We start from the raw sequence: 15659 nt of genomic DNA on the forward strand, positions 1-15659 counted from the left end.
TAATAATTGCTCGGCCTGGTCCCAGTCTTTAGGCAGCTTGCTTCCGCATAGCCAGAAAAAAGTGAATAGAAAATTCAAATGTCTGGAGATTGCTAGACATAAGACTGGGGAAAGTTAGGTAAGTTGAAAGTTAGCTTTCAACTTATTTGCATTTCTAAATCTCCTCTTAACTCATGTATTCAGTAAACATTTATTGACGGCCCGCTAAAGGCCAAGCAATCTGTGCAGGACAAAATAAAGATTAATAAGTATGCAAGCTATTGGAGAAGACTCACACATGAACAGATGATCCTAAAGTAGAGAGGTGCCGATAATTATATAGAGAAGTACAAATTGCTGTAGGAGCTCATAGGAAGAGCACATTGGGGGCTAGTAATACGTTAAATGGAGGGAGTTGTTCTAAAGAAGAAGATGCTTGAGGCTGGAAGGATAGACAGCAGGAGTAGGGAAAGACATTCTAAGCAAGGAAAATGCTATGGTTTGAATATGTCCTCAAATTTCATTTGTTGGAAACTTAATCCCAGAATTTTTAATTGATTGAAGGTGAGGTCTTTGGGAGGTAATTAGGATTAGATAAGGTCAGAGTGAGGCCACCATGATGGGACTTGGTTACTTTCTAAGAAGAGGAAGAGAGACCTGAGCTGACATGCATGCTCTTGCCCTCTTTCCATATGATACATTCTGCCATGTTATGAAAAAGAAGGCCTCCAGATGCCAACACCATGCTCTTGGACTTCCCAGCCTCTAGAACTGTAAGATTGTAACATTTTGAAATAAATTACCCAGTCTCAGATATTCAGTTATCATAACAGAAAATGGACTAAGACAGAGGGAAACCTGAGCCAAAGTCTGGAGGTTTGAAACAAAAGACATGAGAGACACTGTGGCATACGTTTGGAGATACCCAGAATGATTTCCTCCCCTCTAGATTAAGGTGTCCAATGAGAACGTCCATCTATCTCTGTCTCTTTTAAGCACTCTATATAAGAAGTGGGGGAATGTGGAAGTCCACCCCTGCCCTCGTTGGAACTGATCAGGTTCCAGGCTATGCAGCAATAGCAGACTCCTTCCTGGGATGCTATGCTCTTAAAGCATAACCAAATGCCCCCTCATCCCCTCACCTTTCCGCATCCACCTCTTCCATAAAGCAATGTAGGTTCTGGTCAAATGGGGACTTGGATATCTTCCCATTTGATATCAAGCCACAAGAAACTAAGAGTAAAAGGGGTCCTGGGATCACCTGAAGATGCTTATTGGAACAGAGGGGACCAAGAGGATGCCTAAGTGTACCGCTAAGGGGCAGATTGATGACTTGCATGATAACCCACAAGGCAAGATTGTAAGTAGAGAAAAAAAGAGACAGGCTCATGTACCTCTTCTGCTTTATTTTTTACCCAACCCCGATGCTACCCATAGCTCCCTGTTTTAATCTACCAGCTAGGGCTGTGTGGAGAATGGAAAAGAAAAAAAGAGGGGAACACATGGAAGATTCCAGAATTATCTTGATTGACATGCAGAGTTTGCTCTTTTCTTTCCTGACTGCCTCTCATGCACAGATGTCCCTCTACCAATGTGAGACAGGCAGCAAAAAAATATGGAAAAGCCAAACAGACTTGGGCCCTACTTACTGGATCTCCCCCAGGGCCACAGGGTTGCACACCACCAGGGGGCACTATTCATGCTCTGAAGCACACATGCTCGTAGATTCCAACGTGAGTGGAACCTTATGGAGTTGTACAATCCTGCAACCTTGCTTCTGAGCTAGGTTTGCTTACCTATGAAATGAGGATAATAATAGCTATGTCCGGATCACCCGAAGTCAGGAGTTCGAGACCAGCCTGGCCAACATGGCGAAACCCCGTCTCTACTAAAAATACAAAAATTAGCCAGGCATGGTGGCAGGCACCTGTAATCACAGCTACTCGAGAGGCTGAGGCAGGAGAATTGCTTGAACTTGGGAGGCGGAGGTTGCAGTGGGCCGAGATTGTGTCACTGCACTCCAGCCTGGGGAGCAAGAGCGAGACTTCGTCTCAAAAAATAAATAAATACACAAATAAATAATAATAACAATAGCCATGTCTTGCTGGGCTGTTGTGAACTACTTGAAGAAGCCCAGTGCAGTAAATGGCATACAGTCAGCACTCTAAAAATGAGAGCAGTTGTTATATGCTGCAGATAGGGGTAGAAAGAAGGCAGGCTTGGCCATGCTCAAGAATCGAAGCAGCTAGGGCATCACTACTTTGGTTTTGTCCAGCTCATTTTCCTGTGCTGAGAGATGTTGAAGATCAAAGCCTGTTAGGATGCTGGGCTCAGAGTAAGAGCTTCATGCTGCTTATTGGATGAGAGGATGAACAAGAGTCTTTGGAAATCAGAGATCAGAGTCGACAGAACTAGAACTAGAACCCTGATCCATTACATTTCTTTGCCTTTGGCTGGTGAGTTCAAAGCAGTCAGCTCGAGTTGATGATTGAACATCGTTTTGGGTGAAGTAACAAGGGACCATGGTTCAGTGGTTCCGTAAAAGCTTCATGGCTGAGAAACTTCAACATGCCATTAATTGAATCCTAGTTGTCTACCAATAAAACTCTGAATGGCAGAAAGTCAAAGGTTTTAGATACTACCAGCAGCTATGGGTCTCATAACAATTGCCTAAGGAGAAAGAATGAACTTGGTACAAACACAAGATTATATTTTCTTTGCTAATTTCACTAGATTCTATAGTTACATTAGATAACTGTTCCTTATTTCTGGAAGCGCCCCAATTTCCACCTTCCCCTTTTTTATGCATAGGTCTGGCAATAAATTTAACTTGGCTCTGTCTCCAGGCAATCCAGGGTTAAACTGTCTTCTGGGGCACAAAATTTCAGTCCCTAGGGAAAGTTTGAAAAATGTTCTCTTCTTGTTCAGAACCTCAATTGAGTGTCTCCATTTTATTTCATAAATGAGATCTGATCTGTCTCCTAACATGTATTTTTACTTACTCAAGAGTGTGTCTAAGTTCTTTTCTTTCTCTCCTGAGCTGGTTTTGGGTTGTTTGCCTATTCATAGAAGGAAACAGTGAGGGAGAAAGCAGCTAGAACTCTGATGAATGGTTTACTTCTTGTTAGCAACCCAAGTTAAACATTTAATGATGGAAGCGGGTATGGGCTGAAATGCCATTTGGGGGTAAATGCCTGGCTTCATTTTTTCATGTCCTCTTTACTACTACTCACCCCAGCTCCTCACACCCTGTATAACGTCTGAGCAGGTTTTCTGCATAGTTGCCGGTGCTTATTTTTACAATCTCTAACATAACAGCTTCAAATATAAACACAAACATAGCCAGCACGAACAACAGCATCTGCATCGGCCACGGAGCTAAAACAGGCTCTTAGAAATGTGCTTGACATTTCCCTTGGCAGCTTCACAGCCTCCTTGGAAAGCCTTGGTCCACCTCTCTGCTGCTGAGAAGCTCTGATTTGGGTAAGATGCTGGCAGGTGCCAGCAAAGGACAATAGGCTTTTAATTAAGGTCTGTAGAGCCATAGCTCAGGAAACACACCTCTTGAAGATTTTTTTTTTTTTTTTTTAAACACTTGCGTTTCTTCTTGCTACCCTACAAACAGTAACTGTGTGCTCCATCGAGGCAACTGTGGTCATTAATCTTCTGTAGCACAGGAATTGCTAGTAACATAAAGGTAGTAATGGGATTATATTTTCTTTTCTTTTTTTTTGCAATAGCTTAGAAAATTAATGTTAACTTCTGTTCCTAGTTTGGGGCAGTTGTTTTTACTATGATGAAGCTGAATGTGATCATACAACTCGATCTTTCCATGCAAACTCCCTCCATGCAAATTTCTCATTATATCTGACACAGAATTAATGTAAACATTTTTGTAATGGCCATATTTTGAGTCACTCACTTAGAGGAAGGTTTTCTAATGTGGAATCTGAGCCTGTTAAGCATCGTTGCTATGGAAACTATGAGAGTTGGATTAATTAAGGCTTGAACAGATGTGAAGTGTGCAGAATGCACTATTTTCTGTTAGTAATTAAAGAGGGTATGTGTGTACGTGAGAGAGAAAGAAAAATAGAGACAATCCGAGACAAAGCAGTCAGACGTGCTTGGCACTGGACATGTGACATTTTCTTCAGTAGAACTAACTGCTGATAACTCTGCTGACACTACTCTATTTTCTCCTCCACCCATGCCAGACAGAATAATTGCTTGAAATGGCTAAGCAGTCCAAACTTTCTTTCTTTTTTGGTCTGATTTATAAGAGGCACAGGAACATACAAAAACATGTTCTTGGATCAGTGGGTTCAAACGACCCATCTGTCTGAACACTCAAAAATCAAACTGGACTGTGCAAATGGCTTTTAAGCTACCTGGCAGGAAGGCCAAGTTTGCAGACTGGAGCTCTATTAGTTGTCCAGCCCCCTGGTAGTATTGTCATCAGTGAATTGATAGCCAAGAAAGACACTGGCTGCGCAACTGCCAGGGAGAAATTGTCATGGGAATGCCTTTAAGTTTGGAAAGTGAATGAAACATCAGTCTGGTTTGAGTTTAATTTGGAGAATATTTGTTTCAGTTTGAACTAAATCTTTTGCTTTTTAAAACACTGTATTTCTATTTTCTCTCAAGTAAAATATTAACATTAGGTTTAGGGCTGAATTCAGCAGATTAGGTTCCATTGGAATCCTGCTTAGTGGCCCCAGTGAGTGGTGTCCCCATATAGCCTCCTGGTTGGCAGGAAGTAGTTAATAGCTTAAAAATGTCTAAAGGCTTTTCTGCTGGGTTGGCAGCAGTTTTGCTTGAACTGGTAGCTTTTGAAGCATGATCATTTTTTGTTTGTTTCGCAGCTGTGGAGGTGGGGTTGTCTGAATCAAAAAGTATCACAGAGGTACTTTGTTTCCTGGTGGACAGTGTCTTGGTGGCCCAAATTTGGCCTCTTCCCACCCACAGACCATGCAGAGTGAGTTAGAAAGTAATGATACAATGGGGAATTGTGTGGCCCGGGAGGTCAAGTGTTTGTGTGTGTGTGTGTGTGGTGGTGTGTGCAAGAGCACACTCTCAACTAAAGCATGTGTCTCGTCAGACTTCTACACCTCTAAGGAGTCAGGCACATCCACAGACATCACTTTTTCCCAGTCTTGCCATGTCCCTACATGTCACTAATTACAGCCTGATTCTGTGAGGGTTTCAGTCTATGAATGGGGCAGTTTAAAACAAAACAAAACAAAACAAAACAAACAAACAAAAAAACAACTAGGTGATGGCTGCAGGCAGCACTCTTTCATCTTAGAAATCAGACATCTTTCGGGTGTGCTATTAAGAGCCATAGAAACAAGGAAACAGGGACAAATTGGATCAATGTGAATTTATCACTATCCGGGGAGAAAACTTCAGTCTGCATCTTCATTTCCGCATTGTCTTCTACAACTGTGACCTAAAGTTCACTCACCCTTAAACATGACTGTTAAATCTGTTGTATATTCCATGTTTCTTGTCATTTGAGGATTATGTCCATTCATCTCATTGGAGAAAGCATTTAGTGAGGCTACAGAAAGTAGTATTTGCCATTTGAATCAACTGCGATTGATTTTTACATCTCTGGGTATTAATAAGAAAAGTGACTTATTAAATATAATTCTGTTTGCCTTTTTTTTCTCCCCACCACATATAGATACAGGAGAAAGTATATTCTGGGTACTTTGTGAACTGAAAAGGAAATTGGGGTGGGAGAAAAAACAACAGCAGTGGTTCAATGCCTTTGAAGGGACATCTGTTAAATGCCTTAGTAAAAGAGCAACAATGGAAAGCTTGAAACCAATAAAAACAGAGCCAGCACAGGGAGTTAATTCAAGAAGAAAATCCACTTTCCCTCTAAATCATCAAATTTTGAGAAGTATTTTATATTTGGCAGACGTTAGTATGTATTCTCTGTGTGTGTGTGTGCCTTCATCCATACTTGTTTGTATACGCACACTGTTTGAAGTCACTTCGATATGCTTAAACAAACTACCATTTTCCTTCCATTTTGTCCTTCCATATGTTAGTATGAGGCCAAAAGTACCCAGTTGCCCAGTTGCTATCATGCTGTAGACACGATCCACCATTCCACGGTCTTAGTCTTTTGGCTGTTATAACAAAATACCATAGACTGGGTAGCTTATAGAGGACAGAATTTATTGTTCACAGTTCTGGAGGCTGAGAAGCCCAAGCTAAAGGCTCTGGCAAATTCAGTGTCTGGTGAGGGCTCCTCTTCTGGTTCATAGATGGCTCCTTCTAGCTGAGTCCTTACATGGTGGAAGAGGCAAGGCAGCTCTCTGAGGCTTCTTTCATAAGGGCACTAATCCCAGTCCCTTCTCCTTGTAGCATTTCTTCTTCCCAGGTATGGAGCAGGACCTCTCTAGAATAAGGGTCTACAAAGGAGAAGAGAAAAGGAAGACAGTGGCCTTTCTAGGTTTTACGGCTTGCTTTGGGAGAGAGGGACTCGAGTTTCTATGACTCACCTTTGGGGAAGAGGAATTCTGGTTTCTATGACTTGGTTGGGGAAGAAAGAGTGACAAGACAGGAGGGTGGGGGAAGGTCAGAAGATCTTGCTTTTGAGGCCCTTCCAGTCTCTTTCAGTTCAAAGTACTCAACACACCAAGGTGTCATACTTTGGGGTATCATGTTCTGCACTCCAAGATCACAATAACTGGGAAGAATTACTAGCATCAAGTGAACAGGAGAAGCAGGAAACCTAAGGTCCTGTGATGAGTAGCACAGTCCTGTCCAAGATAAGTTGCCAAACCCCAAAAGCCCATTGAAAAACACGGATCAAATTTCAGCTTTTAGAATATTTTTCACAGTGTGAATTCAAAAGTGAGAAGTCATTTAGAAATCCTTATACATTCTGAAAAGTGGCTATTTGTAGATGCCAGTAATATGGAACATCTTGATTTTGAACCAGAGCAAGATTTTTAGGAAGAGTATCATTGAAATTCAAAGAGGAGCCTTAGTTCAAGAATTCTTAGAAAAATAATTTCCTTAACATTGCCAACCTAATTGTGATAGACAGGACAACACAAAGCCAAAGTTAACGAGGCTCTGACATTTTTAAAGAACATATTCTAACTTTAGCTGACATTTAAATTAGAAAGCCCAGCAGTGTAGTGGGGAGCTGATTGATTTGGAAAGCATGGATCCAAGATAATGAGGGCTCTGCCATGCTCTTCCTAGTGATGGGTAATAAATGAGCTCTTCCTGGCCAAAAGCAAAGGAGATGAGGCTGTTCCTGCATTTGAACTGCAGGCATTTGCACTGCATTGAGACGAAAAGTCATTCAGATACTGCTTTTCTTCTGCTCACCATAGCAATATTTTCATATTAGCCTTGATAATGAGCAGGAAAAAGACCCTGGTAGAAAAGACCCTGGTAGGCATTTCATGTGTCAGAAACACTAATGGTTGTTTTCTTTAATTTCCCAATGTGCTTGAGACATACTAGCCTTATAGACAGTCAACCAAAAATGGATTCTAGAAGTAGATTGGTCCTGCCTTGACCTGCCAAACGTGGGAGGTTTGAAACACTCAGATCAGAAAGCTAAACCACTCACCCTCCTTTGGAAATCGATCACCTGTTTTGGGAAAAGGCTGACTCTGCTTTGCTGTGAGGCATGATAGAGCCAGAAGGCTGTGAGTGGGAAGAAGCCATTACTGAGAGCCGGCCTCAGGCCCTTCTCAGTTGCCATAAAACCCTTGTGCTTCAGCTTTTCCCATCCATAAAATGGTCTCATCGTAAAGTTCACCCTCTCACTGAAGATTAATGAAGTGAGACTTGTAAAGAATTTTAACTCAAAGGATCAACTCCAAGTACTTTAAATTCTTTGGAATGAAATTATTCCAGGGGATATTTATCTGGAAGCCAGATTGACAGGGGCCTTCTGGAAGCCCAGTCAACATCAACACCAACACGACAAAAGAACCCTTAGTTTCAAGCCGGGCGCGGTGGCTCACGCATGTAATCTCAGTACTTTGGGAGGCTGAGGCGGGCGGATCACGAGGTCAGGAGACCGAGACCATCCTGGCTAACACGATGAAACTCCATCTCTACTAATAATACAAAACATTAGCCGGGCATGGTGGCGGGCGCCTGTAGTCCCAGCTACTGGGGAGGCTGAAGCAGAAGGATGGCGTGAACCTGGCAGGCGGAGCTTGCAGTGAGCAGAGATCACTCCGCTGCACTCCAGCTTGGGCGACAGAGCAAGACTCCGTCTCAAAAAAAAAAAACCACACACACACACACACACACAAAAACCCTTAGTTTCATTTCAGGAAAAGTAGATACTCATTTTATTTGTTAAAGGGAGAGAAAAGCACAAGTCTGCCCTAGAAGTCATATCAATAGGCACAAAATTTGATTGACAATGAGGTTAGTCCTCTTAATCAGGCTCCATTCATTGGTCTAAATTCACTTCAGTTCGGACTCTTGTTAAGAAGGCATTGACTCACAAAGTCGAGGGTGGAATAAGATACTGTGCCGCCAAATTATATCCCAGTACTTCCCTTGAGAGGGTATACTACTCTTGAATTTGTAAAAAAATCATTCCCTTAGAAACCTAAAATATCAACAATGGCAAAAAGGAGTGAAGCAAAACAGTCCTTTTGGTTCTTAAATGTGGTATATATTATCCTAATTCGACATTTTCTAAACAGATCTACGTGAAATAACTCTTAGGGTATTTATCTTAATTTGCTCCTTGGAGAAATATTTAATTATTATTTTTTAGGTACTTCTTAAGTTGATTGCTATTAAACTGTCTGAAAATAAACTCTTTCCTTTTTGATTTTTCCTCTGGGATCCATCAGGAGATTGACTTTCAGGCAGCTTAATGAAAGACAAGGGTCCATCAGCATTGTTTAAGGAATTGTAGGAACTGTGCTAATTGCCAGGGGCTCTGAGCACTGGCTGCCAGCCTTGTGTAGCCCACTGGGCACAGCCATCCCACCCTTGGCTCCAACCCTGACTGCAAAGCAAGAAAGGGCTTTAGTGGGCTGGGTAATTCTAACAACTGCCAGTGACAAGTCTGCTGATGGACTCATCTGGGCAACATCACATTACAAATTAGCATCTAGAAACGGCTGGCATAATTCCAGCGGGCAGAGCTTCACTGCTGGCCCTGCTCATGAACAGGGTTAGGGTTTATGCTGCCAATGTAGATATTTTGCCTCCAAAACGTTCAACAGGGTTTGTATTGAAGCTCCAAAGTACTCCTCCAGGAGCAGCAGTTTGAAGGTATCCACTAAGCATGGGAGTGGTGCAGGGAGTGCGTAGGGGGCAAGAGTGATTTAAGGTTAACTCATCCAGAATTCATTAGATAGGTGTTCATCCACTGGAATCTGCCAAAGAGAATCCTAGCCTCTGAAAAAGAAATTTGTCCACATCATTTTCTCTGCTTCACAGAAATAACTTAAATAGAATGCCATAGAGCCAGGGGCCTCAACAGACCTAAAGTGAATATAGAAGGCAACACAAAGTAGTGGTTATGAGCCTAGGTTCTAGAGCCTGACCGCCTGGATTTCAGGCCCAGTGCTACTACTTACTACCTGTAAGTCCTTAAGTTAGACCCTAGCCTTTCTGTGCCTCCATTTTTCATCCGTTAGCTGGGGATAATAATATTATCTTCCTCAGTTACAGACTGAAGGTTTGTGTCCCCCTCGCCCACTCATATGTTGAAACCCTAACCCCCAGCCCCAGTGTGATGGTATTTGGAGGTAGGGCCTTTGGGAGGAAATTAAGTTAAATAAGGTTATGAGAGTGGGGCCCTCAGGATAGGATTAATGCCCTTATAAAAAACGAGGAGATGCAGGCTTTCTCTCTGTGCTCTATGCCATGTGAGGATACAACAAGAAGTCGGCAGTCTGCAATCAGAAAGAAAGCCCTCGTCACGGCCCAACCAGCCTGGCACCCTGATCTCAGATTTCCAGCCTCCAGAACTGTGAGAAAATAAATTTCTGTTGTTTATAAGCCACACGGTCTATGGTGCTTTGTTATGGCAGCCCAGACGGGCTGACACCACCTCGTAAGTCTATTTTGAGGTACATGTAAAGCTCTTGGAGAATGCATAGCAAGCCCTCAGGACCCTTCCATCATTTTATCAATAGCTGTTATTTGGAGCTGACTTCCTGATACTTCATTTGAACAAAGGCATTCACCATCCCCACTACTCCCTTGATATAACTTATTTATAGAAGTTCTTTTATCTGAGAAATTAAAAGTAGATTTCGGACACTTTGTTCATTCTCACAGTATCATCCAGAAGTAGACAAGAGAACAGGTATAAGCCACTTTCCCACAGTAGAAAAAGAGGGTTTTTCTAATCGATCATTGTCAAAGATAGGAAAATGATGCTGCATGTTCTCAGATCATCATTAGCTGATTGGTTCTCTGGCCTTTCACCATCTGTCTCTCTTCACCAGAGCACCATGAACTTCGTGACTTCCCCTGGGAACTGCTGATGATGAATTTGCCACCCCTCCAGAAGGGATGGTAAAGGGAAGGAGGAATGAAAAGGTCCTCAAGTTGTCATCACTTGAGTGATGCATAAGTATAATGGTTTTTGTTTTTCTACTCAGGAACTTCTGCTACAGTCACCACAAAACCCAAAGAACAGAAAGGAATGGAATTTGCTGTTGTTTTGATGAAAGCTACCTCTCAGGCAAGATGCTAATTTTAGGAGAAACGATCTGACTGTTCCAGTGCAGTACATGTAATCAAGAAGGGTGAGACACTGGCTATTAGTATAAGACACAATAAAACCAATTTGCTTTCAATCCATTTCCCTGGGCCAAGATTAATTATAGTCCCTAGACTAGACATGGAGAGAAAGGAATCATTTCCCAGGAGTGGAGGCTTCTGGCTGTCTCTGTTTGGGTATCATAGGAATTCCTATGGAATTCCGATAGGAATTCCTATCGGTTCTGTCTTCTGACCCAGTGGATTCTCAGTTACAATTTGTTGAACCCAGTATGATATGTTATTGTATAAGGCAAAAAAATCCCCTGAATCTCTGCAGGTAGATTGGAGACTAACTGGGTCCAGCTCTAATTTTCTTCCCATGCTTGAACTTGTTCCCACAGATTCCACAAAGACCGCTCTGAATCCATAGATTATTTCATATCAAAAGATAAAAGGATATCAGAATCTTGATTGACTCATTAATTGACCCCCAATACCTTTTCTTAAGCCAGTAATTCCAATAGAATGACCTCGTTATGTTATAGGGTCCAAATATCTCATTCCCTTTGCCCAAAATGCAATTGCCCTGTGGCCCTTGTTAGTTCCCCACACTATGCCCATGTTCTGATGGTGTTTACTTAGCTACTTTCACAGCTTCCATGTTACCACTGTGGTTTGTTTTTGTAGTGTGGCTTATTCTACTCTAGCTGAGCTGATAAACTCTGGTAATCTCAATGCAAAGAATGAGCCACACATGGCAACTTGGGGGCCTGGAAGACACAGAGCCAGAAAGATGAAAGAGGAGTGGGCCTTTGATTTGAGCCGAAGAAAGTTGGCATGTTAGTGCAGATTTTTCTATGAGATGATATAACCTGTTTCCCAGTAGCAACATGCCATCTGGCTGCAGTGCTGTTAGTATCACTCAGCTTCCCACTGGGAAAAGCAGCAGGCAGACCAGGCTCAGCCAGACGCCTCCAGACACTTCAGCCTCAACTGCACCCAATGTGTGCCTTGCTGGCTCTTTGCACCAAGTTCTGAAAACCATCTGCATGTAGAAGAAATGTACTCTCTCTGCTTCTGTATGATACTTCTGCTGAAGCCAATTTACATTCTCCTTCAGAAGAGCCATTTTATGTCCCAGAAATTTAATGAGCTTTTTTTTTTTTTAAAAAAATTAAGAACAAGCTGTTTTATTTTGAATGAGAAAGTCTCCTTCTGCCAAGAATTCTTTATCAACCTAAAACTCAGAAACCACAAGCAAAGTAAGAGTTGCTCCAAGACCAAGCCAAACTGCCTTCCAGATTTACCTGAAATGAAACATTTGGCCACCTAGCAAAACGAGCCAATGGCAGGGTAAATCCAGGACCACCAGAATGGAGGGTAGGAGCATGTGCTTAACATTCTCTTTCCTACATAAGGGTTGGTGTGGCTTCATACTGGAGCTGGAATTAGTGGACAGATCTAGGTTGGAATTGAGATCTGGCCAGCATGCAGGGACCACCATTCATCAGGCACTCATGATCTACCATGTGCTATGCTAGCACTTCACAGGCAATATGTCTCTGCAGGTACTATTTGTATCCCGAATTTACAGATAAGCAGGCTGAGGTTCAGAGAAGTTGACTAATTTGCTGAAGGTCATTCAGTGGTGAAGCTAGGACTCAACCAATGACTGGTAGACTCCAAAGCCCATGCATGGTTTTAAGCATATGTTCCGCTGTACTTAGAGGCAGATAAAACAACTATGATGGGCCTTGTGCTACAGAATACCAAATGTGTTATGTATGTCAAAGATTACCTGCTAAGGGAGAATTCAGAGTGTTTTACTGTCAAATTCAATTCTAAGATGTTTGTCATTCCTGCAAATCCAGGATAACAATACCTAGTTTTTATTGAGCATTTACCAGGTATAAGACATTATACCAAGCACTGTGAAATACATTAATTCATCTAATCACCAATGAATGGTAGGTATTATTTTCTTATTTTTTTTTTTGAGACGGAGTCTCACTCTGTTGCCCAGGCTGGAGTGCAGTGGCATGATCTCGGCTCACTGCAAACTCCCTCTCCTGGGTTCACGCCATTCTCCTGCCTCAGCCTCCGAAGTAGCTGGGACTACAGGTGCCCTCCACCACACCCGGCTAATTTTTTGTATTTTTAATAGAGATGCGGTTTCACTGTGTTAGCCAGGATGGTCTTGATCTCCTGATCGTGTGATCCGCCCACCTCGGCCGTGCAAAGTGTTGGGATTACAGGCGTGAGCCACCGTACTTGGCCAGTGGTGGGTATTATTTTCTTCATTTTACAGGAAAGAAAACTGAGGCTTGGAGAAGTGATGTAACCTGTCCAAGGTCAGGTAAAATTAGGTTGAACCATGTGAAATTGCCATTTTGTAGATCAAAACCAATCAAGTTAATCAATAGTACTTAGCAATATTGGAAGTTGAGTCAAGGCCTAACCCCTAACTAGCAAAGGAATAGTCTTTAGAGTGCAAAATTGGATTCAATTGTCCTTAATGTTGATTGGAAAACAATGCCCCAGATCAGAGAGGAATGACAGACTGTCAGAAGCCACTCATGGTGGCTTTACAGCATGTGGACTGTCACATGCTTCTAGAATGAGCAGACATGGAAGATGTTGGGAATGCTGTCTCAGCGGTAGTTGCTAGACTCAGCCCTTGGAGAATGCACCACACACCCCTTCTCCTGTCTTCTTGTTGCTTTGCACATGACCTCTGCTTCCCTTTAGCTCCTGTTCCCTTCAGGACTCCCTGATTCCTGCCCTTGGATTCACCTCACACTCATGTGTCTCCTGTCCTGACTTGTTTGGACAGAGCTCTTCCTTTGGATAGGCCCCTGGCATTCTGTTGCTCCATGTGACTCATCTCCTCTTCTGGTTCCCACCTCTCGCCTCACTCTGGGTCTATGTACTTTTGCTCTCGATTTAACCTTCTGGGGCTTCTGGCTCCTGCTCCCAGGCTCAGCCCTGCCTGGGCCCAGCCCTTGATGTTCCTTCAGTTCCCAGTTTTCCACACCAGCCACTCTTCTGTGTTAGGCTCCAGCTGATCTGACTTCCCTCCCTTTCCCCCAACCAACTGTGTGGGCTGGGACACAACAGGCTTTGAAGGTTTTGATGATAAGTTTGGAGGAGGTGGGAAACTTAGCTAGTTCTGTTTGGTTCCCACAAGTAGGGAGGAGTCTTCAGAGAGTGGGCAACTCTGGCAAAGGCCATGAGAAGCTGATGGCTATTTATGATTTCAGGAGAAGGATAGCTGTGATAAAAGGGTCTGATAGTAAATGGGGAGGGAGGGAGAAAAAATGCAGGGATTAAGTGTTGTTGGCTACCCAAGTATGCAAATCACCTAACAGCTTTAGTTCTGTCAACCTAAATAACAGGGAGAGGCTCTCTAATAGAAAAAGATATTTATTTGGGAATAGAGCAGTTCCATGGGAATATGTGTGGTACAGCAAATGATATGCATATTCAGGCAGGTAAAGGAAGACAAAAGTTTTTAAAGGAAAAAAATAAGGAGGGTTACACAATTGTTTTAAAATAATTATCTTTGGCTGCAAAGATCAATAACAAGGGTGACACCAGTCTGAGGTTGGACGGGTAGTTGATGAGCAGATGTCCTTGCAGAAGTATTTGTGTGTGTGTGTGTAAGGTTGTGATGGCTGTTGGTCAAGGTTGTGGTTTGTGCAGTCTTTCTGTGATAATTTTTGTTATCAGGCATAAAAGCATGAGAACCCTCTTTTCATGACCTTCCCCAGATCTATTTGTCAGTCTTTTTTTTCCTTCTCACATTAGTGACTCCATTTTGGTTTTGATAACTTTCACAGTTCCCAGAGGAAACTATCAACCAGGCAAAAGAAACAAGCATGTTATGTACCTAAAGAGAGAGATGAAAGAAAGAGGAAGCTGATTCCCACAGTTCAACTAAAAAGGAAAATGTATTAGGTCTTCCTCTTTCCCTAAGCAAAAGTGGTGACTAGGGATGGAACAGATGGGATGCAGAAAGGGAGATCAACTGTTTTGTCACCTCTTTCCTTATGGCACATTTTTCCTCCTGGCCAGCCAAAGAATTTGACTTCATCTGCATGGGCCAACTAATTAAAAAGATGGACACTTTAAAGAAGATTTGGTAATGAGGACTCAAGGGAAGGTGATGCTGAAAGATTTTAATTGCAAGAAACCAATCAACTTTATGGGAAAATAAAAATGATTATGATAGGCACATTTGAGATGATTGGCAGGTGGATAAGAAGAAACCACTAATTGGTGTTTTAACCTACCCAGGACTTATTTAAGACCTGGCAGCTCTTGGACTAGGCAATTGATCTTATGTATGTTTAAAGACAACTGCAATGAGGAAAGTCCTTTCCCTAGAGTTCAATCATTCTTTCCCTCTCTAAGATATAACTACATGGATGGGTTGTAGTCACACTACTTGGGCATGGCAGTGAAAGCAGACTTAGGGTATAATGAGACACTAGACATTTTGATTGGGAGGTATAGGGGGCCAGAGGACAGCAAAGACAGGAATCTGAGTGTGGCCATGCAAGTCTCAGAGAGTTGGAGCCCTTTCACTCCTAAACTGAAACCCTTTTTGGACGGGGCCACTTCCTCCAACCAGGACTTAGAGGGTTTTCTTGAGTCCGACACCATGGAAGAGGTTGTAGGGGTGACGTGGTTACTTTGGTGGGTATAAGAATGTCGATTAGTGAATAGGTTTTGGAGTCAGATGCCTGGATTCAAATCCCAATTCTACCACTTTGTACCACTTAAGCAAGTCTCTAGCTACTTTTTTGTTTCCTTAACAATAAAAATAAGAAGGTCATAGCTACCTCATAGGATTAGGTAAGAGCATGTGTGTATGTAAAATGCTTGGCATAGGGCTTCATTTATACAAAATACTGAAAAAATAAGTGATGTAATAATGATGATGATGAAAATGA

This window comes from Pongo abelii, chromosome 4 (assembly GCF_028885655.2).
Source record: "Pongo abelii isolate AG06213 chromosome 4, NHGRI_mPonAbe1-v2.0_pri, whole genome shotgun sequence".
Lineage (NCBI taxonomy): Eukaryota > Metazoa > Chordata > Mammalia > Primates > Hominidae > Pongo > Pongo abelii.